Genomic DNA, 26,317 nt, shown 5'->3' with positions numbered 1-26,317 from the left:
GCTAAGTCCAGGTCTTTATGAAGCTGTCCACAAGTGATCCTTGGCTCTTGGACAACTCCTGATAATTCTTTTCACTGCTCTACCAGAAATCATGGAAGGAACACCTGGTCGTGGCCAATTTATGGTGAAATGATGTTCTTTCCACTTCTGGTTTATAGCCCAACAGTGCTTACTGAAACATTCAGAAGTTTTAGAAATCCTTATGTAAGCAATGCTATCAGCATGTTTTTCAACAATAAGATTGTGAAAGATCTTGACAGAGCTCTTTGCTTTACCCATCATGAGATGTTTCTTGTGTGACACCTTGGTAATGAAACTTTTTTTATACGCCATCAGCTGGGACTGAACCAGCTGATATTAATTTGCACTGACAAGGGGCGGGACTGCTTTCTAATTTCTGATAAATTTTCATCTTTTTTCACCTCCCTTTCTTCGGGTGTTCCATATTTTCTTCCTGTGTCATTTCACATTATAACACATATAATTTATGGACATCTATGGTTTGATTTCTTTGTATGTGTGGATTACATGGGTTGTTACTGACATCTGGTGAAACGTTCATGTCAGTGGTGCCTTTAGAACTATATTTATTAAGAAAAATGGTGAAGTGTTCCATACTTATTTTACCCACTTTTCTCTAACTATTTTATATGGTCAACAACCATATAGTTTTACGACTGATGTCCTTGATGAAAACACACTGATGAAAACACGACTAAAGTATAGTTAAAAAAAAAGCAGGGTACCCAGACATTGCCCAGATGTGAGGTGTCAGACATTTATTAAACCAATCTATAGCCTCAAAAATGGGACTGAGATTGAATGCAAGTTTAATCCTCAATAAACTTTGCTCTTGACTGATCAATGTGTGTATCTATTAATATTATGAGCTTAGTATTTCATCGCTGTCTGTGTGTGTGTGGGGGGGGGCGTAAAGTGGACACACTTACTAAGCAACAGGCCAGTCATAGGCAGACATGCATACCCACATACATCTCCCTATTATACAGAGAATAATGCACAACCTAGAGGACATTTAAAACAACCATTTAATAGGAAAGGTATGTCACTTTCATTAATTAGTGCTGAGTTAATCTTTGAATAGTGTTAGACCGAATTAGTCATTGCCCAAGTGGTCAGCATGTATTGTAATATCAAGAAGCTAGACCCATCAGTAAATGTCTCATCCATTGGTCAACCCAATGTCAATCAGAGAAAGCTGGTAAAATTCCAGTCCAGTCCGATGCAGGTTACTTCCCCAGCCAACGCGGAACCCACTTACAGGCTTGTCAACTAGGATAATGCAGATGGAGTGTCCTATACAAAGACACAGACAGGTAGCCTGAAACACAAACCAGGAATCAGTAGTCCAGCTCCTATCCCACAGAGCTGACTGACTGACTGACTGAAGACTATTCTCTTTGTTGTCTCATGTAAAAACCAAATCAAACAGGTCAATAAGAGAAATAGAGTAATTTTGGAAATGTGCTGGAGCAATGGGTAGCAAGCCCGGTGAAGTGAGTCTGAGAGGCTTCACCAATCACTCTGCAGGGCCTTCTGCTACCTCAGGGGAGTAGAGAAACAGAAACAAATCAGAGGGGCAAAAAATCGATCCGCTATATCTTCAGGGTGGCAATGTATCATGGAGGTAATGTTTGGACTTAGAGTACTACATGGAGGGAGTCCGTAACACTTGACAACCTCAGGTGACACTGCTGTTGAAGTGTAAAGGTGTCTGAATGTGTCTTTTAAAACTACAAAATGCTGTGGAAGATAAGTTAATGTTTCAGGTGCAATTCCACCAACCTGCCATGCGTTGGTGCTGTGTACATTGATGGACATGTGCAACACGTGTGAGGAGATATAATGAGAAATGGGCTGCTTGTTTGTAACACCTTCAGGTTCTCTGCTAGATGCTGGAAAGTGAACCGACAATCCTGTTAACAAGCATTGCGCTGTTATCTGCCTGGTTGGTTTCCACCCAAAGAGGTTCCACGGAGTGGTTGATGTGATGATGTACGTCCCCCATGTATGCTCCCAGACTTGACTTGAATCCTAACGTGGCTCCCAATTGTGCTGCCATCTCCAAACGGGTCAGTGTCAGAGGTGTTCAGGATTCTGGTCAAGAATAAGTATATTACTGTATCAGTGCATTGGAACGCCCCCAAACCCCTCCTCCCCAAACATCCACGTATCACCATTTTTAAAGAAAATTAAATACACACCCTTAAACTCCAACACATCGTAAAAAGCAAAAAATCATGAGTTTTCACAATGTTTTTCTCATGATTTCCGTGTCTTACCTGTGGCGACATCATCGGTGCACATTGGTAGTCGTTGTGTGACAATGACGTCAGTTTGAGAGTTTGCACGACTAGAGTTGTGCATAAAGCAGAACAGATCTGACACTAAACGTGAGTTATTTCTGATTTATTTTTTGGTTTGTGATGAAGCCCGACATTTGATTGACATACGAGGTCTGTGATAAAAAAGCGGTCCTTTTTATTTTTTTCAAAAAATAAATGGATTTGATTCATATGTTTTTACGTCAGACAAGCTTGAACCCTCGTGTGCATGCGTGAGTTTTGTCATGCCTGTCGGTGACGTCATTCGCCTGTGGGCAGGCTTTGAGTGAGGTGTGGACTCCCCCTCCCATCGGAATCTCTTTGTCTGAGCAGCTGCAGGGAGACGGCGCGCGTTGCTTTATCAAATTTTTTCAGGACCGGTGAGGGATATCCGTGTGGACACTATTCGAGAAATTCAGCTGGTTTTCGGTGTAAAGTTTAACGGCTGATGAGAGATTGTGGAGTTTCTTTCGCTTTAAACACAGCCCACAAAGCGGATCGGCGTGGCGCGGTCGGAGGTGGCGTCCGTCTGGCTGTTTCGAGCTGAAAACATCCTAATTTAAAGCTCTGTTCACCCAGGACGTCGTCAGAGAACAGAGAAGTTTCAGAAGAAGCCGGCATCAGGAGTTTACCCGGACATTCCACTGTTAAAGGAGATTTTGTAATGAAAGAACGTGCGGACGAATTTGCCGAGTCGGATCCGTGATGACGTGGCAAATCCGTCTGCGCCACGACATGAAAAACACCTCCGTGTTGAAAACCATTTGTAAAATTCAGGCAGCTTTTGATGGCTTTCAACAAGTGAGTATCTGAGAAATTGTTTAATAGCTTGGGCATGTTCCAACTTGTCCGTTAAGGTTTCCAATGGAGGTGTTTTTCCTGTGGCGACCCCCCGCGGTCGGGTCCGGCCCGACATGCGAATCTGCCTGCACGTTCTTTCATTACAAAATCTCCTTTAACAGTGGAATGTCTGGATAAACTCCTGATCCCGAATTCTTCTGAAAGTTCTCTGTTATCTCACGACGTCTTGGGTCCACAGAGCCTGAAATTAGGAAGATTTCAGCTTGAAACAGCGAGAAGCCGCCGCCTCGGAGTGCAGATTGCCGTCAGGCGCCGTGGGCCGTCCTTACGGCGACAGTAAAACTCCAAAATCTCTCATCAGCCTTTAAAATTTTCACCGAAAACCAGCTGAATTTATTGAATGGTGTCCACTCAGTTGTGCCTTACAGGTTTTGAAAAAATTTTTATCAAACAAAGCAGCAGTCTCTGAGCCATTCCTAAACAATGAAAAAATCGACGAGAGGGTGGGCCAATCCTCACTCAAAGACTGCCCACAGGCGAATGACGTAACCGACAGGCGTGAAAAAACTCTCGCATGCCCACGAGGGTTCAAGCATGTCTGATGTAATCACACGTGATTCAAATCCATATGGTTTTTGAAAAAAATAATAAGGTCCGTTACTTTTCTCACAGACCTCGTATATGGAGGTGTAGGTGTTCCGACAAAAGTAATAGTGACTATGCTTGTGTATCCACCCACCCCTTTTCAGGCAAAATTTCACATGGAACACCCTTTGTGTATATCTCCAGTATACACATCTGAACCTGGATCAGCAATAATTTGATTATATTAATTTGTTTCAATAATTTGATAATAATTTGATATAATATTATATAGTTGATTATAATGATGTTATTGTGTGCATCTCTTGGGATCTGGCAACACAGGAGCTTCAGTCTCCTCAAGAGCAGTGCTGGAATGATGGCAGAGATTATAAGTAAAGCTCAGAGCAGGACTGTACTACTTAGGTCACTGTTTCCTAAGAACAATTAAAGGTAATCAATTTTCATTTTCTTTCAGTGGAGACAGCAATTAACACACTTGTGAAGACAGCAAATTAAATGCAGTCAAACACAAAGCAACAGCAAGAAAAGCAGCATCAGGTGGCGCTGAACGTTGGCAGGAGACCAGAGTCTTGTTCTAAATGTGGCACCAGTCGAGTAGCTCCAGTCATATAAGGAGTAGAGCTCCTGACCGCGCTCGCGCAGTGCGCGGTTTTGTTCTGTCTTCAGTTTAATTTGCTTTCTTCTTTGTGTAAACAGAGCAAAGAAATATCGACATCTACTGAGAAAAAAGAGCCGGTGTTGCCTTGGAGAAGTTGGAACATAAAAACTGCTGCTTTCGAGGCTGAAGTGAAGCTCACTGTTCTGCAAAGCAATGAAACTAAAGTGTTTCATGGGTCATGACAGCTTTGTAGTTAACAGTACGTTATCAGTCACTTTGCTTTAAAACAAAACTTTGACCACTGCTGGAACAAAATTAGACTTTCTCCTGGGAGACTGGTGGTCACCTGGTTCTTGGCTTGTTTGTTTGAAGAAATGCTTAAAGTATCATATGTTCCAAAGAATAAGCTACATTGGACTCACATTTTTTTATGTAGGTTCCAATGCTGTGGAAAACAGGAGTCCATGTCCATCTGGCATTTTGACTTTCATGCCCAGTCGCCCAAAATGACAGATAATCGCCCTGGTCTAACTCGGCCGAATATCTGTCATTTTGGGTGACTGGCCGTGAACGGAGGGACTCAGAAAATGCATACCGCACAACAAATGCATGTTATTTGCATTATTATCACATTTTACTGAGATACACGACACGTAACACGTACATAAAAAGTTGGCTCACTTTAACTTTTGTCGTGTCGGCTGGCGCGCGCTGCTCTCCAAATTCGACAGTGCGTCCTCATTAAGCTGGCTGCTTTGGCTGCTGTTCATTGTCGTACTATCCATGAGAAAATCATCCAGAATATCCATATTGGGACCAACACACACTTCTCACCTTTTCATCTTTTCCTCTGCGGACAGTTTTTTTTTCCGCCCCCTCTGCGGACAGTTGTTGGACTGCGCGCGCTATGACGTCATGTGTTTACACACAGTGGGCGGGTATAGCCAGGTAGCGTCGATGTAAATCTACGATACCGATCTAGCAATGCCTCGGTAAAATGACAATAATATCCAATATGTTGTCCAACACATCTTTATTTGTCCATCTTGCATATTTTTGGAATTTAAGAATCTTTATATTAAACATCACATTCTGTGATGTGCACAGGGCTTCCTGCATAGATCAGCTGTTCGTTTCTCCAAGTTGTTGTGGACCAGCAGTCTACATCCATCTGATGATTTCGTCTGTCCAAACTGTGTCAAATAATATCCAATATGTTGTCCAATACACCTTTTTTATTTGTCCAGCTTCCTTATTTTTAACGCACGAATCCTTGAGTCAAGAAACTACACAGGCTGTGATGTGCACATGCACTACACTGTACATTGTTAAACTTGGCCACCCCCTGGGAAAACCCTGAGTTACGAAGTGAGTCTCACATTCAGGAATAAAGGTGTGAATTATTTATTTGTTTTTTGTACAACGTATACTCCAGTAAATACAACAGTAATGAACTAATTTTTACAAAACAGCCAAAGGTTGTTTTCCCTGAAAAAACCTTGTATATATCTCAAAATCCAAGAAGCCTAGATGAATGATTTTAGGCATATATTGATCAGCAAAATATTTCTGATTGATTGCTGTGAACAAATTCATAGTGAAGTCATACATAGTCCAAAAACAGATTACAAACATGTATATGTACTAGTACATATATATTGTGGTGTGTAGAGCACAAGGTGCATGCATCAGCCCTCTGGTCGTTGTTTGCACTTGTCCTGTCAAAAAGGTTATTAGGATTTTTAAACAAATCCTATTGCTCGGCCTATCAGTTGTATTGAATGTGTGAATTAACATAACTGTCACTTAAAATTTACTTTACCATGTATATTTCAACATTTACTACAAATTGTGTTGCTTCACTATTCAGTAATCATACCCCACCCAGGGGGAAAAACCTCCTCTGGAGCCACCACAGTTTGCTGGGGTTGCATCTTTTTTTGTGAACTTTAACATTACACGTTTTAAAGTAAGTTTCTGTGTAGGCTCTCAGTTGTCCAGGTGGTTTCCATAGTAGAGAAGCTTGAATCTTCAACTGGACTGGTTTGCTTGACGCGAGGACGTTTCATTTCAAATCGCAGAAGCTTCCTCAGCTAAAATTCTTGCTCTGGTAGTCTGACTTCTGTCTTGACCCTTGTAGAGAAGAACAAACAGAAGCCACAAAAGCTGGAGTTTTAAACCTAACCTATTTAGCAGGAGTAGGGGAAAAACTACAGAGGGTCTTCAGACAGCACAAAGTCCCAGTTTACTTTAAACCTGTTAAAACCTTGAGATAGAAATTAGTTTACCCTAAGGACAGGATCCCTAGTTACAAACAGAGCAATGTAGTGTATTCTATCAGATGTCAGGAAAACTGTAATGAACACTACATAGGTGAGACTAAGCAGCCGTTACACAAAAGACTATACCAGCACCGCAGAGAGGGCACCAGTGGACCTCAGTCTGTAGTTCATCTCCATCTTAAAGACATTAACCACACGTTTGAGGACAAGGAAGTTAAAATCTTAGCCAGAGAGAAGAAATGGTTTGAGAGAGGGGTGAAGGAGGCATTGTATGTGAAACAGTTTAAACCCAGCCTTAACCGGGGAGGGGGTCTGAGACACGCTTTATCCCCTGTTTACAATGGGGTACTCAGGTCAAAGCAGTTTCAGTCTTTTGTTCATGGTAATGAGTCATTCGTGTCATCAGGAGACTCATCAGGAGAGCCGTCAGGAGAGGCGTCAGTCCCATTGTTAGGAGGGATAGCTACCCTGTCATTAGGAGGGTGCTAACTGGAACACAATAGGTGCAAATTAAAGCAATTGTTTAGTCACTAGCCAATAGCAGTCTGCCTCTCAGTAGGAGGGGTCTGGTTAGATTTAAAACTCCAGCTTTTGTGTCTTCTGTTTGTTCTTCTCGACAAGGGTCAAGACAGAAGTCAGACTACCAGAGCAAGAATTTTAGCTGAGGAAGCTTCTGCGATTTGAAGCGAAACGTCCTCGTGTCAAGCAACCCAGTCCAGTCGAAGATTCAAGCTTCTACTATGTTTTAAAGTAAGGGTATTCTTTTTGCAAATGTGTTTAAAAAACTAGCCCTCATCCTCTCATCCCTGAAATGTGGGTTTTCATGCAGCAAGAATGCTTTTTAGTTTGTTTTTTTTACACCTGTCAGAAATATATTCTGAAACTGGGGAGGTCAAATGAAATGATGGAAACAATCAGAAGCCCCATCTGTCTGCAAACCTCTGCAGAGCTGCTGGTGTGGCATCACAGTGCTCTACTGTACAGGAACCAGTCTGAGTGCAGCTTTTCATTTCAACCAAACACCACAGCAGGCAGTTCTACGCGTTGCCTCCTTTTGTCAAACATGCACTAACGAGCGAAATCAGCTGTTGCACACTGCCGTTTCTGCATCGTGCATGACTGAGACCAACATACTGATAATAAAACAGACCAGATTTCAGCTCAGTCCTGCTGTCTGCAGCATCGTCCCACAGATATCTAACCATTTTACACACAGATGTTTGTGTGTGTGTGTGTGTGCCGTAGAAATGTATAATACAGTGAAACCTTTGTTCTCCAAATGGCCAGTAGTAATATGGCACCTGTTTCAACCTTCAGACTTAACATCCACAAGCAGAGCCCCGTGTTCTCTGAGTTGCAGCCAAAGCTTTTGTCCAGAGGAAACCACCGCTGAGCGCAAACGAGCGGCCGTCAAGGATGAGCTCCCAGGTCTCACATACTGCTGAAATAGATTACACTCTTAAGACTGTCTTTGTTTCTTCCCTTTTTTATGTGCACTCCAATATCCAGCTGTGCGCTGGCTGAAGCACAGCTGGCTGGCGCGAGCTGGTTTGGGTTTAGGGAATTACCCACATCACCTTGCCAGGCGGAGACCGGCTTTGCTAAAGGGAAATAGCGGCTGGATCTTTTTTCCCCTCCTCTATACACTTTGTTGTGTTTATCACTTCTGTCCTCTGGATTTATATTCTGATCAAATGACTCAGTCTTTTTGCTTGGTCTTCTCTCTCACACACACACGCATACACAATCACAATAAAAACAGAGCACAGTATTTCTCTCAAACTGGCAGTTTTTTCCAACCTGGCATCATTCAAAATGTCAAAAAGTGACCCTTTCTCATAGTTTATTTATTGTTGTTACTGGACACAGAAGGTTAGACAGTGGCATTTATATGCAATACTTCTCAGACTTTTTGAGAAATACCTGCAAAAAATGCATTTAAAAACAAGCGGAGGTGGCCTTGGTGACCATCAGAAGAAGACTTTGTTAGTGAAAGAAATGGAGGAGCTCATTTCTCACGTGTTGAGTGAAACAGAGAGAGAATGAAGAAGGGTCTGTTTTGGCTGCATTTAAAGAAAATACGCAGTGTTGTGTGGATTTGTGAAGGCATTATTTGAGTTTTATAATGTCCCTACTGTTAAAACAATTAGAAAATAATAAATTTCTTCAATTTAGTACATTTCTGCAGTGTTAATCAAGTTTGAGAACATAACCACTGTGAAAAATATCTAAAAGTAGCATTTCACATCTCTGATTTACTACATTACTGTAGTGAAATGTGTGCGCTCTCTCACACAGCACAACATTCACACTCAAAAAACGGACTCACTGGACTGAATTTCCATCTAATAAATATATTTTTATTATCTTGCATGGATGTGCTTTATTTGAGTTGGGGCTACATATATTTATTAAACGGAAATCCTGCTCATAATTCAACTGAGTTCATCCAATGAGGCGGTTTTTACTGTGTACTTCACTATGTACTTCACTTGACCACCTGTCTTGCTTTCTTTTCATTCAGTCATTGATTTTTCAATACCCACTTATTCCACTTAAGGGTCACAGGAGGGCTGAAGTCATGGCACAAGAGGCGGGGTACACCCTGAACAGGACACCAGTCTATTCCAGGATCGCAAATACATTCACACCTACGGTCAGTAGGAAGTTTCCAATTCACCTAACTTGCATGTCTTTGGAAGTGGGAGGAAGCTAAAGCACCTGGAGGGAACCCACATAAATATGATGAGAACATGCAAACTCCAGACAGAAAGGATGAGGCGGGAAGCGATCCCAGGACCTTTTTGTTGTGAGGCAACAGTGCTAACCACAAAGCCACCATTCTACCTCATTTTTATTTAATTTCTGGATATATATTGTAGGGGATTTTTTTGCCTGTAGATCCCCTTACGGTAATTGTATGTGGTGAGCAAACTCAAAGACTCAAAAGACTGACAGGCCATGGACTTCAAAAACCAGATGTAGTATTGAAGAAATGCCTTCACTGAACAGAGAGTCACTATGACAGCGCTGGAGTCTCAAAGCAAGTGTCCCATACAACGTTGCAAACAAGAGCCCCAACATTAGATTAGCCTGCTTTTTTAAGCCTGCACTCAGCCAACCCCCAGGTGGGAGGGCCTTGCCCTGTTCCGTAGATCAGTGGGCTATGTGATTGGTTGAAGAGTGTTGCATTTAACATTGGAAACGGGTGAGTGACCGTGTTGTTATGGTCAGCGGTATGTGTCATGTCAAAACTTTGTACTGAATGTGTTTGCATCAGCATGATAAGCAAAGAACAGAATAATTCATGGTGCCCGCTGTCCCAGACAGAGATACAAAGACCTTGGTTCTATCAGTTTAGGCTGTATGCAAATGATGACATTTTTAGACATGCCTCATGGCTGCACAAGCAGTGAGGTCAGATCCTAGTCTGCAACATCTAGTGGTCTGAGGACAGGCGCCATGAAATATTCTGCCCAGCAATTCCTACAAAATCCTTTCTGGAGAGCTGTACAGAGGTGTCGCCATGTAAAAAGAGAGCTTTAAATCAGAAGTGCCTGACTCCGTGGTATAACTCACAAACTCGCAGCTTAAAGCAGATAACCCGTAAGTTGGAGAGGAAATGGCGTCTCACTAATTTAGAAGATCTTCACTTAGCCTGGAAAAAGAGTCTGTTGCTCTATAAAAAAGCCCTCCGTAAAGCTAGGACATCTTACTACTCATCACTAATTGAAGAAAATAAGAACAACCCCAGGTTTCTTTTCAGCACTGTAGCCAGGCTGACAAAGAGTCAGAGCTCTATTGAGCCGAGTATTCCATTAACTTTAACTAGTAATGACTTCATGACTTTCTTTACTAATAAAATTTTAACTATTAGAGAAAAAATTACTCATAAACATCCCAAAGACGTATCGTTATCTTTGGCTGCTTTCAGTGATGACGGGATTTGGTTACACTCATTCTCTCCGATTGTTCTGTCTGAGTTATTTTCATTAGTTACTTCCTCCAAACCATCAACATGTCTATTAGACCCCATTCCTACCAGGCTGCTCAAGGAAGCCCTACCATTAATTAATGCTTCGATCTTAAATATGATCAATCTATCTTTATTAGTTGGCTATGTACCACAGGCTTTTAAGGTGGCAGTAATTAAACCATTACTTAAAAACCCATCACTTGACCCAGTTATCTTAGCTAATTATAGGCCAATCTCCAACCTTCCTTTTAACTCAAAAATTCTTGAAAGGGTAGTTGTAAAACAGCTAACTGATCATCTACAGAGGAATGGTCTATTTGAAGAGTTTCAGTCAGGTTTTAGAATTCATCATAGTACAGAAACAGCATTAGTGAAGGTTACAAATGATCTTCTTATGGCCTCAGACAGTGGACTCATCTCTGTGCTTGTTCTGTTAGACCTCAGTGCTGCTTTTGATACTGTTGACCATAAAATTTTATTACAGAGATTAGAGCATGCCATAGGTATTAAAGGCACTGCGCTGCGGTGGTTTGAATCATATTTATCTAATAGATTACAATTTGTTCATGTAAATGGGGAATCTTCTTCACAGACTAAGGTTAATTATGGAGTTCCGCAAGGTTCTGTGCTAGGACCAATTTTATTCACTTTATACACGTTTCCCTTAGGCAGTATTATTAGACGGCATTGCTTAAATTTTCATTGTTACGCAGATGATACCCAGCTTTATCTATCCATGAAGCCAGAGGACACACACCAATTAGCTAAACTGCAGGATTGTCTTACAGACATAAAGACATGGATGACCTCTAATTTCCTGCTTTTAAACTCAGATAAAAGTGAAGTTATTGCACTTGGCCCCACAAATCTTAGAAACATGGTGTCTAACCAGATCCTTACTCTGGATGGCATTACCCTGACCTCTAGTAATACTGTGAGAAATCTTGGAGTCATTTTTGATCAGGATATGTCATTCAATGCGCATATTAAACAAATATGTAGGACTGATTTTTTGCATTTCAGAATCAGAATCAGAAGAAGTTTATTGCCATTGCCAGTGAACAGGATTCACAGACTAGGAATTTGCTTCGGTACAATGGTGCAACATTAAGAAGCGATAAAATGCTAAGATAAAATATAACATATGTGTCAAAATAAGATAAAATCTAAGATAAAAAAAAAAGAAATATGAAATATGAAAGGCTGTGTGCAACAGAAAAACAGAGAAACAGAAAAAACAGTGCAGTGGGAGGAGTGCAATTAAAAACCAAAGTACACTGTCTAAAGTGACCCGTGATAAAATGATAAAGTGACAGAGTTAAGCTTAGGGTGACTGAGTTATGAGGAGTTCATGAGTCTAACGGCAGAGGGGAAGAAACTGTTCTTATGGTGGGACGTTCTGGTCCGGATGGACCGTAGCCTCCTGCCCAAGGGGAGTGGTTTGAACAGACCGTGTGCAGGGTGAGAAGGGTCAGCTGTGATCCGACCTGCTCGGCCCAGAGTCCTGGAGACGTGTAGGTCGTGGAGAGATGGAAGGCTACAGCCGATCACCTTCTCAGCAGAGGCCACAATGCGCTGCAGTCTGTGTCTGTCCCTGGCTGTGGCCCCGGCGTACCACACCGTGATGGAGGAGCAGAGGATGGACTCGATGATGGCCGTGTAGAACTGCACCATCAGCTGGACAGGCAGCTTGGCCTTCTTCAGCTGCCTCAGGAAGTACATCCTCTGCTGGGCCTTCTTGATGAGGGAGCTGATGGTTGACTCCCACTTGAGGTCCTGGGTGATGGTGGTGCCGAGGAAGCGGTGACAGTCCACAGTGGTGATGGGGCTGTTGGTGAGGGCGAGGGAGGGCGGGGGGGCTGTGGCTTTCCTGAAGTGCACGATCATCTCCACTGTTTTCTGGGCGTTGAGTTCCAAGTTGTTGCTGCTGCACCAGGTCACCAGCCGGTCCACCTCCCTCCTGTAGGCAGACTCATCCCCATCCGAAATGAGTCCGATGAGGGTGGTGTTGTCCGCAAACTTGATGAGCTTTACAGAGTCGTGGCTGGAGGTGCAGCAGTTAGTGTACAGGGAGAAGAGCAGAGGGGAAAGGACACAGCCCTGTGGAGATCCTGTACTGAGAACCCGAGTGTTCGAGACATTTTTTTCCAGCCTCACACGCTGACTCCGGTCCGTCAGGAAGTCTGTGATCCACCTGCAGGTGGAGTTGGGCACGTGGAGCAGAGAAAGCTTGTCCTGGAGCAAAGCTGGAAGGATGGTGTTGAATGCAGAGCTGAAGTCCACAAACAGGATCCTAGCGTAGGTTCCTGGGGAGTCCAGGTGCTGCAGGATGGAGTGCAGGGCCAGGTTTATGGCGTCATCTACAGACCTGTTGGCTCTGTAGGTAAACTGCAGGGGGTCCAGGAGGGGGTCGGTGATGGACTTCAGGTGGGATAAAACCAGGCGTTCGAAGGTCTTCATGACTACAGACGTGAGAGCCACAGGCCTGTAGTCATTAAGTCCAGTGATGCGTGGTTTCTTGGGGACTGGAACTATGATTGAGGACTTGAAACAGACTGGAACATGGCATGACTCCAGGGAGGTGTTGAAGATCCCCGTGAAGACTGGGGCCAGCTCATCAGTGCAGTGTCTCAGGGTGGCAGGAGAGACACAGTCTGGGCCCGGGGCCTTACGTGGATTCAGCCTTTTGAAATGTCTCCTCACGTCCTCCTCTTGGACCGAGAGGGCAACAGGGGGAGTAGGGAGGGCAGCAGTGAGAGGGGGGAGGTCCAGAGTGTTTGAATATCCAGTTGTGTGGGGGGTGGGGAGGTGTGAGTCCTTGTCTTCAAACCGTGAATAGAAGACATTCAGGTCGTTGGCCAGCTTGAGGTCGTCAATAGAACGAGGTGCTTTGGGCTTGTAGTTGGTGATCTCTTTCAGCCCCCTCCACACAGAGGCCGAGTCGTTGGCAGAGAACCTTTGCTGCAGATGTGAACTGTACATGGATTTAGCCTTTGCCACCTCCTTGCTAAATCTGTACTTTGCACCTCTATAGCTGTCTCTGTCTCCTTCTCTGAAAGCCACCTCTTTCTGCTGACGGAGCTGCTGGAGTTTAGGTGTGAACTAGGGCTTGTCATTGTTATATCTCACCCTGGTACGCTGTGGGATGATGCTGTCTTCACAGAAATGAATATATGACGTCACAGTGTCCATGTAGTCATCTAGACTGTCTGTTGAAGCCTCAAACATATCCCAATCCGTGGTGGCCAAGCACGCGCGTAGCTCCTCTACAGCTTCATTGCTCCACACTTTAGACGTCCTCACAGCAGGTTTAGAGAGTTTAAGTCTCTGTCTGTACGTGGGGATCAAGTGGACCATCACGTGATCTGAGAGTCCCAAAGCTGCACGGGCCACCGCGCGGTAGGCGCCGCTCACTGTCGTGTAACAATGATCTAACGTGCTCCCTTCTCTGGTCGGGCATTTAACAAACTGTTTGTATTTTGGTAATTCCTGACTGAGATTCCCTTTGTTAAAATCACCGAGAATTATAACAAGAGAGTCCGGAAAGTCTCTCTCCACGCTCATAATCTGATCTGTGAGCGCGCGCTCGGCCTCGTGCACGTCCGCACTCGGTGGAATATACACAAAGCAAAGAATGAAAGAGTTAAACTCACGTGGAGAGTAGAACGGTCTGCAGTTTATGAGGAGATATTCAAGAGAGGGACAGCAGTGTTGGGACATCACAGTCACATCGGAGCACCAGGCGTTGTTGATATAGAAGCAGAGTCCTCCCCCTCTAGTTTTTCCACCAGAGAGTGCTCGGTCTCTGTCTGCGCAGAGGAGTTGGAATCCCTCTAGTTGGAGCGCGCAGTCCGGTGTCTGTGCATTTAACCACGTCTCCGTGAAGCACAGTACACAAGATGAGGAGAAATCTCTATTCTTCTTCATCAGCAGTGCCAGCTCATCCATCTTGTTGTGGAGTGAGCGGACGTTGGAGAGAAATATCCCAGGTAGGGGCGTGCGCGTGCCCCTTCGTCTGAGGCGCACAAGAGCTCCAGCGCATTTCCCTCTCCGCCGTCGTCTCACTTTTTTGGCCAAAAAGTGAACCAGTTCAGCTGCAGGCACTAAAAAAACTGGCGTAATGTGGGTGTTGATGATTTGATGTTTAGAAGCTCCTCGCTGGTGTAGGGACACGATGACACACGATTCACGCACAAAAACAGACAAAACAGGGAGCACCAGAATACCAGGGCGCCTTCACGTGGCGCCATCTTGGAAGGGAATTTGTGCAATATCTCTAAAATTAGAAAGGTCTTGTCTCAGAGTGATGCTGAAAAACTAATTCATGCATTTATTTCCTCTAGGCTGGACTATTGTAATTCATTATTATCAGGTTGTCCTAAAAGTTCCCTGAAAAACCTTCAGTTAATTCAAAATGCTGCAACTAGAGTGCTAACAGGGACTAGAAGGAGAGAGCATATCTCACCCATATTGGCCTCTCTTCATTGGCTTCCTGTTAATTCTAGAATAGAATTTAAAATTCTTCTTCTTACTTATAAGGTTTTGAATAATCAGGTCCCATCTTATCTTAGGGACCTCATAGTACCATATCACCCCAATAGAGCGCTTCGCTCTCAGACTGCAGGCTTACTTGTAGTTCCTAGGGTTTGTAAGAGTAGAATGGGAGACAGAGCCTTCAGCTTTCAGGCTCCTCTCCTGTGGAACCAGCTCCCAATTCAGATCAGGGAGACAGACACCCTCTCTACTTTTAAGATTAGGCTTAAAACTTTCCTTTTTGCTAAAGCTTATAGTTAGGGCTGGATCAGGTGACCCTGAACCATCCCTTAGTTATGCTGCTATAGATGTAGACTGCTGGGGGGTTCCCATGATGCACTGAGTGTTTCTTTCTCTTTTTGCTCTGTATGCACCACTCTGCATTTAATCATTAGTGATTGATCTCTGCTCCCCTCCACAGCATGTCTTTTTCCTGGTTCTCTCCCTCAGCCCCAACCAGTCCCAGCAGAAGACTGCCCCTCCCTGAGCCTGGTTCTGCTGGAGGTTTCTTCCTGTTAAAAGGGAGTTTTTCCTTCCCACTGTTGCCAAGTGCTTGCTCACAGGGGGTCATTTTGACCGTTGGGGTTTTTCCGTAATTATTGCATAGCCTTGCCTTACAATATAAGGCGCCTTGGGGCAACTGTTTGTTGTGATTTGGCGCTATATAAATAAAATTGATTTGATTTGATTTAACTGAGTTTTATACTATTACTGCTACTAACAAGAGAAAAAAATGTTTTTTTAAATAATCACAAACCAAGGGTTTACTTCTGTGAATAAGAACATTTCTTTGTGGAAATGGCCTCTCTCATTGACAACCACACCTGCTCCTAATCCATTATTAATCCAGCATCCACTAACCATCCACCAGGTGGCAGACATGTCTATGGGACAAAATTGTTGTTAAGATCAAAATTCACCAAAATTTATGTTTGTCCTTATTATAAGCCCTTTTAATTTACAACCTAATTCCAATGAAGTTGGGACGTTCTGTGAAATGTAAATAAAACTGGGAAAGTCGATAAATGCTCAAAGAACACCTAATTGGAAACAGGTGAGTGTCATGATTGGGTACAAAAGGAGCATCCCCAAAAGGCTCAGCCGTTCACAAGCAAAGATGGGGTGAGGATCACCACTTTGTGAACAACTATATGAAAAAATAGTCCAACAGTTTAAGAACAATGTTTCTCAACGTTCAATTGCAAGGAATTTAGGGATTCCATCATCTACAGTCCATAATATAATCAGAGGATTCAGAGAATCTGGAGAACTTTTTACACGTAAGCGGCAAGGCCAAAAACTAACATTGAATGCCCATGACCTTCCATCCAAAATCCTGCGGCACACCACCAACTAAAATAATATTATAATGCTATTACCTCTGGTTTTGCGCAAAACCCAATTATCACAATAGAAAATCGATACAGAAAACATCGCATTTCGAAAATCCTCAAGCATTTTGCGCTCTGATCTCAAGTAATTTCTCAAGAAATTTCTGGAGACGATTAATTGTCAGACAAATAATTGCGATTGACGAATATATTGTCTATTTTTTTTTTCTTTTTTCCCCTTCTTTATATTCTACTATTGTAGTATAATTACACAACTCTGGAAGAACGTTTGGTTTCTGTGAGTGGAGAAACTGGGAATGGTGCAACATTTTTATTTTTATCTTCATTTTACATACAGTCCCAACTTTTTCTGATTTGTGGTTGTTTCTGTTGCATTTCTGAAATTGTTTCTCCTCATCAGTCACGTTTTGTGCTTAAACACTGCATTAAGCCCATATTGAACAAATAAATACCTTTGGAAAGTAACAGCTGTTAAAGTTCAGAGTTCTCACCTGCTTTTTGTGATCTGTGCGTCTGAACATTTTTTGTGTGTGTGTGTGTGTATCTCAGTTCATTCATATATTCTCATTTTTTAAATATGTTTTAAAGATATTTGACCGTTTATTTCATCTCATGATCTCATAAATTCAGCATGCGACGCGCACATGGTGTGAACAGGACGGTAACGGCAGAATCACACCTTTAGAGAAAGTTCAGAGAGAAGTAAAAGCTTCACGTTTTCGTTTTGTTAACATGTTCACTCCATTTAAAATCCTCTCTCTGCTCCGCGCTCGCTGCGCACTGAACGTGTCGCGCCTGCATTCAGGAATCTCCCTGACCCACCCCCTCCCCTCCCTCACTCACCCCCTGCCTGACCCACCCCCTCCCCTCCCTGACTCACCCCCTGCCTGACCCACCCCCTCCCCTCCCTCACCCACCCCCTCCCCTCCCTGACCCACCCCCTGCCTGACCCACCCCCTCCCCTCCCTCACTCACCCCCTCCCTCGCAGTCTGCAGCCTGTTAACTCCGCGCGCGTGCACACACAGGCACAGACACACACACCGACAGCTCCGCATTTTAGACGGCTTTTGAAGGAGACGGCACTGTTTTAATCGGCTGTCAGCCTCCTTGTTATTGTCCCACCTTAAGACGAGAGCGAGGCTGCAGCACAATGACGTCAGATTCTGAGTCGTTTTATGCTTTGTGGATAAAATAAATAATTCACGGTAATCGCGAATATGAAAAATAATCGTGAATATGAAAAATACCCACGGCACTCCTGACGATCGATCACGGCACCCTAGGGTGCCGCGGCACCCCGGTTGAGAATCACTGGTGTAAAGGATCTTACCGTGTGGGCTCAGAAACACTTCAGAAAACCATTATCAGTTAACACAGTTGGTCGCTACATCTACAAGTGCAAGTTAAAACTCTACCATACAGAGCAAAAGCCATACATCAACAACATCCAGAAATGCCGCTGCCTTCTCTGGGCCCAAGCTCATTTGAAATGGACAGATGCAAAGTGGAAAAGTGTGCTGTGGTCTGATGAGTCCACATTTCAAATTGTTTTTGGAAATCATAGACATTGTATCTTAAGAACAAAAGAGGAAAAAGACCATTCAGACTGTTACCAGCGCAAATTTTAAAAGCCATCATCTGTGATGGTATGGGGGTATGTTAGTGCCCATGGTATGGGCAACTTACACATCTGTGATGGCACCATCAATGCTGAAAGGTACATCCAGGTTTTGGAGCAACACATGCTGCCATCCAAGCAACATCTTTTTCAGGGATGTCCCTGCTTATTTCCTAAGACAATGCCAAGCCACATTCTGCAACAACAGCGTGGCTTCGTAGTAAAAGAGTGCGGGTACTAGACTGGCCTGCCTGCAGTCCAGACCTGTCACCCATTGAAATTGTGTGGCACATTATGAAGCACAAAATACGACAACAAAGACCCCGGACTGTTGAACAACTAAAGTTGTACATCAAGCAAGAATGGGAAAGAATTCCACCTACCTTCAACAATTACTGTCCCAGCTTTTTTGAAATGTGTTGCAGGTATCCATTTCAAAATGAGCAAATATTTCTAAAGTTTATCAGTTTGAACATTAAATATCTTGTCTTTGTGGTGTATTCAGTTGAATATAGGTTGAAGAGGATTTGCAAATCATTGTATTCTGTTTTTATTTTATTTATTTTACACAACGTCCCAACTTCATTGGAATTGGGGTTGTAATGTTACAGTGATGATTTTCTGTTTTTGTTGTTGTGTTAACAGACTGGACAGGCTTAATCTATCTATCTGTCTAATCAGTGCAATTTATAGGCATTTCCAAAGTCTTACAATTATCTGTGCAGTAGGATATCAAATAAACAAATAAAGTGTAACCATCATTCTCTTGCTGTGATTTATCTCCTCTCTTTCTATTGTCTTTTCCAAAGTCTTTTGGTCTCTTTTTTGGCTTGATCCTCCGTTTCCCTCCCTCCTTCTTAGCAGAAGGTGAGAAAGAAGTGTCAGGCGAGAGAGCGATTGTAACTGGCGAGAGACAAAAACAGGCTGCACCCCTGCTGTCAGTGAGGATGTCCAGGCTGTCTGTGCTCCTGAACGTGCTGCAGCACATGTAAATTTAATTTCATTATTCTACATGCTGTAGGTTATATTTGTTTGTGTTCCCTGTGTTTATAAGTGTTTTCTCATTTTACAAGATGCTTTTTGCATATTTTCTGAAGTAAAAAGAATAAGTCATGCCAGAGTGGAAGTCACACATTTTTTTTTTTCTGTATGTGGAACTCACTTTGTAGCACAGCATTTAACAATGGACAGGAACTCAGTGCAGCACATGTGCACACCACAGCATATGGTGGTACTTCATATGAGGACTTTTAAATTCCAATAACAAGCAAGATAGACAAATAAATGTGTGTTGGACAATATATTGGATGGTATTTGACACAGCTTGGACAAAGGAAATCAGACAAACACACAAACAAGGCTGAAAGGCTGAAACCTCCTTGGTGGAGGCAACCACTTGAATTTTGACGGCTTTTGTTGAAAGTTTTTATTGAAAATATACATCCATCCATCCATCCATCCATTTTCTGTACCTGCTGCCTCCAATTAATCCAGACAGCAAATGGATCCAGGCCGGATTTAGTCCAACATCTGGTACCATTCCTGAAAACAGATCCGGTCCAGACAATTTTTGCACCCTGGTCCAGATCTGGCACGGCTCCACTTTACAGTTCTGGAACAGATCCGGACCAGATCAGAACTGGATCTGCAAACGACCAACCATTTACAGCCCATATCTGGCACAGATCTGGGACAGATGTGGTCCGCATCACAGTGGCAGGAACATGGGGTTAGCATAATGATAAGCAATTTTATCTGCACTCGGCAGAAACTATACATTAGTGGTTAAAAACTCAGGGCTGTGAAAACTCCACGAATCCACGGGATGCGCAGATTTCATCATGGGGGGGGTGTTAGTGTGTACTCTGTAATCGTGATCGTCACTGAGGTTTTTTTTAAAGGCTTATCACAAAGCAGTTTTGCGGGGGTTAGTTCAGTTGATCCGAGGAAACTAATTTGTATCTGTAACACACAGATCAGTGTCTGCAGACTTATAATATAGTCCAAAACAGCTGACTGAGCTCTGAAAAGACTCAAACAAAACAATCTGTCATCTGATCACAAAACGTAGTCAAGGCAGGTCCATAGCTGAGAGGATCCACAACAGGAGCCAATCGTGGGTTAGAGGGTGCCCTCAAAGCGGGCTCACCAGTTTGTGGCTTCGGCCAGCGAGAGAGAGAGAAGTGATGGAGCGACTGCTGTAGTCACAGCGCAGGCTTATTAGCCCCACTTCTCACCCAAAGTTATGGTGTGGTGTAAATTTGTCCCAAGATGCCTTGCTTCAGGAAGGAGACCTCAGAACCACCAGAATAAGATCACGACAGAAAGGGGTGGATAAAAAACATTCTTTGTTCTGAAGAAATACCGTAACGTGTTTTGAATGAAGATGGACTTTTTTCTGCATTTGGAAGAAATCTTAATTGGACTTATTTGGAAATACAATTATGTGCGTATGATGAAGCCAGACTGGTGAGCATTTCAAAGACCATCTGAAGAATTTCTAAATCTCTTCCATGCTTCACTGGGAGGCGGTGCAGTGATTTCAGTGCTGGAGTTGTATGTTTAAGTGACTCTGGGTGATGGATTCTGAATGAGCTGTCGTCTGGAGGTCGTTTGTTTTGGCAGGCTGGTACACAGCATTACCGTAATCCAATCTGCTTCAGGCCAAATCACGGGAATGTTTCTCAGCATCACCAGGCAGTCATTCAGCGCCTGAGTACTCAGCTGTCCAAACACAGAATCTATCACACTTCTATTTACGTCCTCAGACCATGGCAACTTTTTGACTTTGGATTTTTGCAACAACCAAAACAGAAACGATACACAGTGTTCAGTCGGGTACGAGCCAAGAAATAACCCATTAAATTCTGGTGCCCAGGGATGGATCCAGGTCATTTTCTTCCACTTTTATCGGCAGTGAATTTGGCAAATGTCCTCAGTTTCACATGAAATAAAAGCTTAGCCCTGAAAAATGAATCAAGTGTGTAGAATTCTAATGTCTTTGATTTTGGGCCCGCAGGCCATATTTGGCCCAGGGGTCCCTTAGTTTGGGCCCCGCTGTGGCAACTGATAAATGCTTTGCATATTAATAAAATACTCATGAGCAGATTAAAGACTATTAGATTTAGAATGTTTATTATCTTTAAAATATAATACATTTAATTAGAATATAATTGCATGTATAATTCACACATCTTTTGTTTTGTTTTTGTTTGTTTTTTTGTTTTTTTGCCTGAGGCTATCGATCCTGATCTAGTTTATGACTCTTCAAAGAAAAGTATTCAATACCACTCAAGGGGAACTAAACCAACACTCAGTGTATTATGACCTACACAAATGTATGGTGGCCATTCCAGGGTGGCACCTGTAGCCAGGTAGGTACACAGGGGTCAACATTTTAAACTGCTCCACATTATTTGTCTGATCATAAAGATTCCAAAAAGGTATACCTTGCAGATTCTATGACTGAATGTTATGGAGTTACAGAGTAAAAACAGCAAAAACGGTGGCAAAGGTGAATTTCAATTTGTGCAGGGGACAAAAGTTAAAGCTGCTCCAATTTTGGTAAAGTCTGATGCAAATTATAGGGTTTTTAAAAGGAATGATTTGCACCATCTGTTATGCTTAATGACCAAGTTATGTGGTAACATATATAACATGATCTTATGCTTCAGAGGCCAAACATTAAATAGTCAAAACTATTCCATTTATTGACCCTGTTGGCTCAACCAATAATTCACATCAGTGTTTTTACAAAAATTGGAGCAACTTTAATTTTTGACCCCATACAAATAGAAATTGACTTTTGTCCCCATTTTTTTCTGTTTTTACCCCACAACTCTATAACTTTTAGTAAGAGATACTCCAAACTATACCTTTTTGGAATCTTCATGATCAAACAAATAATGTGGTATACTGTTCAATATTATTGGAGCATTTTATATGCTGACCCCTGTCTGGCTATAGTGAACAACCTGGGATGGCCACCATACATTTAGTTTATTTCATGGTATACTGACACTGGAATGTAAGTGTTGTTTAGTCCCCTTAAGTGGTGCCAGTTATAGGTCACAAATGGCTTCCAGCTCACAGACTAATTAGACTAATAAAGTGGTTGGGAGTCCACTGAGGAAAAATCTGAAAAAATCTTTCTTTCTGGAGCTCAGTGGTGCACCACTCAGAAAGCAAACTTATTTTGTTGTCCTCTTTTTCTTTTCTTTTCTTTTTTATTTACTGATCTGAAAAATGATCCAATCTGTAACTAAAGACTGTGATCCAATCCAAACCATAATGTTCTGAGTGCTGCTCTGATTTAATATGTGGCTTGATGCTTTGACAGTAAGAACATTTTATTTAAGATACCATACCTTCATGAGATTAACGTGCAGATAACGACACAAACAAACAAACAACATGGTTTTCAAGACTTTTCAATTTAAACCAATGCATAGACAGAGAGATGATAAAGGGAGGAGGAAAAATGGTGGAAAAAGGTAAAGAGGCGAGAGGAGAATAGGGAAGGCAAGAAGGCAGGAGAGACCAAGGAAAGGAGACTGGAAATAGAAAAAGTGTGTAAGGTAAAGTGCAGGCACGAGTGGGCAGGACTGGGGTTTGTTAAATAGCTTTTTGATGGAATTGGTAAAGCAGTGAAGCCTGTGACACTGTTAGCTGAGAGCAACAAAAAAAAAAGAAGGAAAGAAAGAAAACGAATGAAGGAAGAAGGAAAGACTGAAGGGAAGGAATGAAAGAGAGTGAAGCGAGGAAGGAAGGAGGAACGTTGAAGGGAGGAAGGAAGGAGGAAACGTTGAAGGGAGGAAAGAAAGATAGAAAGAAGGAAAGAGACGATTCAAACTCTGAAAGAATCAGTCAAGGAGAAAAGCGTTCCAACGGCTTCTCTCTTTTACTGTGGAGTAATTCTGCCCTCCAGTGGTCATGAGTGTAATAACAGCTGTAAGTGACGCTGGAAGCCTCAGTGAGGTCACTGAACTATGACGTGTGGGGGTTAAAGGCCCACTTTCTTTCATTATAATGGATGACATGATGACTCTCGTTGTTTTTATTTAACCTTCCCTTCACATTTACATTTATACTTTTGACACTTTCATGCATCACTTTCCTTGGCAGGCTCAGAGTCTCTTATACTTGTCAGAGCTGATACATTAATTGGATGCTGGACTGCATCTAAATGCAAATATTTAATATGTTTCTATTTTTACACACCAACAGTCAGTAGTCAGTGTTCACCCTGAGTGGAATTTCTATCATGCACACTCCTCTGCCATCAGCTACGACAGTAAAAACTTGCACATTTGTGTGCATAATACTCATCACTCAATTTGATCTTCTGTGCATATAGAATTATTTTGCAGATTTTCATTTTTGTTTTTTGTTTGTTTGTTTTGTTTTGTTTTTTTATTGTTCTTATTTTTTGCACCAGCTCAACAAAGCAAATTCCCTTTTTGTGAACACATGCTTGCCAATAAAACCTGGTTCTGATTCTAACACTGAAGACTGATGCAGGCTTGATATAAACCATTCTGTATGCACCACAGGCATGCACCCACACGCACACACATATATTGTAAGAAGTTGTTACAGTTAATTGCATAATTGTACAATCTGTTTCCCATTGAAAAAAAACTGGACCAGCTGACAAAGCTGGATTCAGTAAATGTAGAATTTCATTTCTCCTACCACTGTTTACATTTTTGATGCAAAAAATTGGGGTGTAATTGATGGTAAAAGTACTGTTGTCAAACACTTTGAACAATCAAGAGGTTTTTTAAATATATATATATATATATATATATATATATATATATATATATATATATATATATATATATATATATATATATATCAATCAATCAATCAACTTTTTTCTTGTATAGCGCCAAATCACAACAAACAGTTGCCCCAAGGCGCTCCACATTGCAAGGCAAGGCCATACAATAATTATGAAACACAGTCTACGTCTAAAGCAACATAACCAAGGGATGGTCCAGGGTCACCCGATCCAGCCCTAACTATAAGCCTTAGCGAAAAGGAAAGTTTTAAGCCTAATCTTAAAAGTAGAGAGGGTATCTGTCTCCCTGATCTGAATTGGGAGCTGGTTCCACAGGAGAGGAGCCTGAAAGCTGAAGGCTCTGCCTCCCATTCTACTCTTACAAACCCTAGGAACTACAAGTAAGCCTGCAGTCTGAGAGCGAAGCGCTCTAATGGGGTAATATGGTACTACGAGGTCCCTAAGATAAGATGGGACCTGATTATTCAAAACCTTATAAGTAAGAAGAAGAATTTTAAATTCTATTCTAGCATTAACAGGAAGCCAATGAAGGGAGGCCAACACGGGTGAGATATGCTCTCTCCTGCTAGTCCCCGTCAGTACTCTAGCTGCAGCATTCTGAACCAACTGAAGGCTTTTTAGGGAACTTTTAGGACAACCTGATAATAATGAATTACAATAGTCCAGCCTAGAGGAAATAAATGCATGAATTAGTTTTTCAGCATCACTCTGAGACAAGACCTTTCTGATTTTAGAGATATTGCGTAAATGCAAAAAGGCAGTCCTACATATTTGTTTAATATGCGCTTTGAATGACATATCCTGATCAAAAATAACTCCAAGATTTCTCACAGTATTACTAGAGATCAGGGAAATACCATCCAGAGTAACGATCTGGTTAGACACCATGCTTCTAAGATTTGTGGGGCCAAGTACAATAACTTCAGTTTTATCTGAGTTTAAAAGCAGGAAATTAGAGGTCATCCATGTCTTTATGTCTGTAAGACAATCCTGCAGTTTAGCTAATTGGTGCGTATCCTCTGGCTTCATGGATAGATAAAGCTGGGTATCATCTGCGTAACAATGAAAATTTAAGCAATACCGTCTAATAATATATATATTATATATATATATATATATATATATATATATATATACATATATATATATATATATATGCACATGTATAGACTCACTGGGTGCAATGTCGAGAAATGTGTTGGTTTCTCAGAATATAGCAGATGGAGAACCACACCCTACTTTTTTCTGGCTCAGGCTCAAAACGTCTCAATCACCCCTCATACTCTTATGTACCCTTGCCCCAGCGCATGAGCAAAAACATTTGTGCACTGTCGGGTGCATTCAGCAATAATAAGTTACACGCACAGTGTCCCAAGGTTCTTGAAATGGTTACCATTAATGCAGGTAGCATAGAATTTCGCCAAGAGCTCGAGTGTTATAGTTGACAACTAGGGTGGTAAAAATGTGGATTCATGTGTTCAAGTACCATACGAGTTATTTTTTTAAAGCACCTTAAGACAGCCAGCGCTGACACAAAGTGCTGTACACTGAAAACATGAGACAATTTAACATACAATAAAATGAAAATAAGAAGTAGTAACGTGCAACTTAAAACACTATCAAACTAAGCCTCATTTGTGCCAAAAGCCAAGGACTAAAAATAAGTTTTTAAATGACCTTTAAAATGGCCAGTGAGGGTGGCTCCCTAACTCCCAGAGGCAAGCTGCTCCACAGTTTGGGAGCAATGACAGAGAAAGCCCTGTCCCACTGAGCTTTCTCTTCAACCTGGGCACAAGTTGGTACAGCTGGTCAGCCAACCTGAGAGACCGACTAGGTGCATAAGGCAGAAGAAGCCCAGAGAGGTCTGACAGAGCTAGACTGTGGAGAGACTTAAAAACGAACATAAGAATTTTAAAATGGACCCTAAAATGAACCGGCAACCAATGAAGTGCGGTCAGGACAGGGGTCATATGCTCCTTCCTCCGCGCCGCTGTCAGAAGCCGAGCCGCAGCATTCTAGACCAACTGCAGACGGGAGACAAGTGTCTGATTTACTCCCACATAAAGAGAATTGCAGTAATCCAGACGAGATGATACAAAAGCATGAGTGACCATCTCGAAATGTTTCCTGGAAAGAAAGGGTTTCAATGTTGTCAAATGCCACAAGTGATTAAAAAAAAGAATAAAAGAATAAATAATTTCAGACAAAGTGAAAACTGTTTGTGTGCATCAACGTGCAACTAATCAATGCAATGTTGTTGCTCCAGAATAGTGATACATGAATTAGCACCAATGCAGAAACAAAACGTCTTCGCTCGTTGACGTCTCATGTTGAACAAATAAATCCTTCATACCATGCTAATTGTCATGTTTGAACAGAGATGGTGACAGATGTGCGCT

The 26,317-nt window shown here is 42.3% G+C and overlaps 1 long non-coding RNA gene across 1 annotated transcript; it reads left to right on the top strand.

Moving 5' to 3' along the window:
- The first annotated feature begins 3,205 nt into the window (after positions 1-3,205).
- LOC117523578 lies at positions 3,206-21,946 on the top strand. The gene is made up of 5 exons (XR_004564548.1): positions 3,206-3,217; positions 9,846-9,855; positions 11,896-11,901; positions 20,680-20,688; positions 21,787-21,946. It is a non-coding gene; the product is annotated as an uncharacterized LOC117523578 (long non-coding RNA).
- Positions 21,947-26,317: the final 4,371 nt, after the last annotated feature.

Source organism: Thalassophryne amazonica, chromosome 13, assembly GCF_902500255.1.
Source record: "Thalassophryne amazonica chromosome 13, fThaAma1.1, whole genome shotgun sequence".
NCBI classification, from domain to species: domain Eukaryota; kingdom Metazoa; phylum Chordata; class Actinopteri; order Batrachoidiformes; family Batrachoididae; genus Thalassophryne; species Thalassophryne amazonica.
This window is presented reverse-complemented; position numbering and strand designations above follow the sequence as displayed.